General features: G+C 44.4%; 1 pseudogene; it reads left to right on the plus strand.

Moving 5' to 3' along the window:
- The first annotated feature begins 1,617 nt into the window (after positions 1–1,617).
- On the plus strand, positions 1,618–2,623 carry LOC122143572 (annotated as a pseudogene).
- Positions 2,624–3,298: the final 675 nt, after the last annotated feature.

Consider the following 3,298-nt stretch of genomic DNA (forward strand, 5'->3'; position numbering starts at 1 on the left):
TAATAGGTCTTGCAAAACAGCAGCGTGTCCGGAACAAACACACCAGTCACACAAAAGAAGAAACAACTTATGCGCGGTGTGCTATCTCTCTAAACAAACAACCTGAGAAGACGTGAAGGCGTAAGGCCGCTCGCCATACAAGAACGCTATTCCGCTAGCTAGCCTAAATCCATGCGGTTATCAAAATCGGAATGGAGACTCAGGGAAGTAGTCCGAGTATATTAAAAATGGCTATATGTGAAATGCAGGTAAATGAGTGTAACGTAGCTATATAGCTAACGTTATTGTCCATTTTTAAACCAGTTTGCTTGTGCTACTGTATTCGTGTTAATCTAGACTACATTATCCTGCTAGCTAGCTAGCGAACCACTCAGCTCACTAAAACATTAGCTTCTTCCGTAGATGCTCAATACAAGAAACAACCCAAGGAGCGTTTTTTACTCAAATATATCAACAAATCAATTGGTCATCATGGCAGTGAGACCCCATCCTGGGTGTGGCTAGAGCTTACTGTGCCACACACCATGGCATCGTCCAGTCGCCAGCACCCTCACTAGCGGGCCGGCAACATCTATGCCACACCACATAGGTTGACACGCTTCACGGACATCGTGGATACATACGTTTACGATTCACTTTCAATTGAGAACATACTGCTTGAAATAAAACTACGTGTTGCTTCGGGGGTGCTAAATCAACACGACACTCAGGGTGTGTTTTTAATTAATTGGTAGGGTAAAAAAAAGGGAGGCAAAAAGAACCAGACCCGATATTGTATACTACAACGTGTGCTTTATAATTACAATGCCGCAACAACATAATTTGTAGAGTTATTTGTATTTGTAACTAGGTGAACGTTTTTTAATGCATCGTAAAGGGGCGGATGTTTCTACCCCTTAGGGACATGCTTGGTAGGCGTCCAACTATAGCGACCGGGACAGCTTTCTTGTTGATTGACAATGAAAGCTACCATCAGAATGCTTCGATTGGACAGTGAAAAAGACGCAGAAAAAACTTTTTATCCAGTAGTAAAATTGCGAGTGGGCGTCTTAGCCCGCTCAGGACCGAACACAATTGTTGGATTGTGGGTAATGATGTTTTATGGGCAGAGATTTTGTTGCGTGCAAATGCCTAGTGGCGCGGAACTTCAAGTCCCACAAGCAGGAAAAAAACATGGAGGACTGGCCGCATGCGCCTTTACGGTGGGGAGGTAATAATTCACAGTTGGCCCCACTCCTCTCCGTATCAGAAGCGAATTGAGTTTGCACTGGAGGGGAATGTCCTCTTACCCGTCAAAAACCAAGTCAATAGTAGAGGGGAACGGAAGAGTTTTCACATTAGCAGGTCTTAAGCATAATAATTCAAACACGAGATTGGGAACTGAACGGTGAGGTATCTCAAATTTAACTTATGCGAGTTTGTTAACGCTGTTTTATTTTTAAAAATTTTCGTTCACTTTTAGAAAAAGCATTCCCTTTTTCTCATGTTTTGGTGAATTGTTTTACCATGACAAGCGTTTATGAACCTGATTTATATTATACCCTCCATTTTAGAGGGATGCCCCTCATCTCACTGATCACAAACTTGTATCTCCTTCAGGTGGGAGTGGTACAAGTTATGGAGCTTATTAAAGAAGAAGCTGCACACCGGAGGATGACAGCACAGAGGGCGGCCAGAGGGATGTTCTGACAGTGATCTCCTCGAAACATGCAAAAGAACCAGTTTGAGATCTGTCCGGGTTTGGTGTCTGTAAATACACATCTTATGTGCCGCGGCCGGGATAGGGGTGATCCGGAGCCCAAGGCTGGCGAACGCAGCAAGTGATGACGGATTTCCTGCGGACAAAACAACATAATAAGAGAGAATCTGGTTGCACGAGAGTACACAACGAGGGGCTCTCAGATTGGCCGTCAGGGCAAGAAGAACACCGCGTCGGCGACCCTCCAAGAAGAAGCGCCGCTGGAAAGCCTTACTTCAAATTAACCTGGGAGGAGAAGAAAGAACTAGATAACGCGAGACCGCCCGTGCGTCGCGTGTGCGCGCAGAAATGTTCGCCAAAGGTCTGCCCGTTGCCCCATACAACACCCCACACAGTTTCTGATGGAGAGCACGCCGCGAAGAACCTGACCTCAACACGGAGCTGGGCGGCAGAAAATCCGCGGCGATCCGCTCCGATGACACGGGGCCATCGAAGATTGAGAATTTTGATGGCGAAGATGAGGACGAAGAGAGGGGGGAGGAGGCGGAGGCAGAGGCAGCGACGGTTGGGCAGACCCCGGTCAAGCAGGCGAGAGTTTTTGCAGAGAGACTTTTCTGAGACCTATGCAGCGGTACCACGTCGATGACTCTCCAAAAATATGTCTAAGCAAAGAACTGGTTATGGGAATACCCTGGAGCTGGAGAAGTGTATGTCACGGTTAGAGGAGGAGAACAACTGGCTTCGCAACGGCCGGAGAATCTCCAGAGTCCCGGCGCTGACGGCACCGGGCGCTCAGCGCGTGCGTGAACTAGAGATTGAGGTGGATAGAAGACTGAGAGCCGAGCAATACACGAGTTATACGCTCAAAACCCCCAAAGTAAAGGTCCAGGACTCAACCAGTCTCAGTCGTGTTGAATCAATATGTTTTATATTTTTGTGTTGTACACGTCGAAATACGTTGCTCTGTCTTACTGTAAAACAGCATCTCTGTGGTTAGCTAATACTCTCTAACTGCGCTTTGCCATCTGAAGGTAACGTAACGTATGTTTTTCAGACAGAAAAATTTTCTGGTAAATCTTTAGTGCGGTCCCACATCCAAATTATGTTTGGTCAGTCCCACAATAATATACGTTAGTGATTTGTACAAGGTAATTGTGTGTATAAATGTTGACAAAACGAATAGCCTACAATGTTATGGTAAAATATTAAAAAAAAACGGTCAGAAACTACTCTTAAGTTTGCGCGAGTCTTTGCCATAACATCAACAAATTATCATCTCAGATTAACTTTCCCATTTTTGTCTCAATTTACAATTAGAATTGAACATTTAAAATTGTATTTCATTTAGAAACCGCAAAATGCAGCGTTTCCGATTCATATTTGATGGCGCCACATGCTTCAGTGTGTCTAATGCGCAGTGACAAGACAGTATGTTGTAAAACGGGAAAGAGAGGGAAACGGTGTTTTTACCCAAAATAATCGTCTATTACATTTTTCAGGATTTTTATCTTCAAAATTTATTTATCATTATGTTGCCTGTTCTCATTGATCTTTCAGTCCTTACATGGTAAAAAGTACAACAAAAAACCTGGTTTTATG

The sequence above is a fragment of the Cyprinus carpio genome, unplaced genomic scaffold, assembly GCF_018340385.1.
Source record: "Cyprinus carpio isolate SPL01 unplaced genomic scaffold, ASM1834038v1 S000006454, whole genome shotgun sequence".
Classification (NCBI taxonomy): domain Eukaryota; kingdom Metazoa; phylum Chordata; class Actinopteri; order Cypriniformes; family Cyprinidae; genus Cyprinus; species Cyprinus carpio.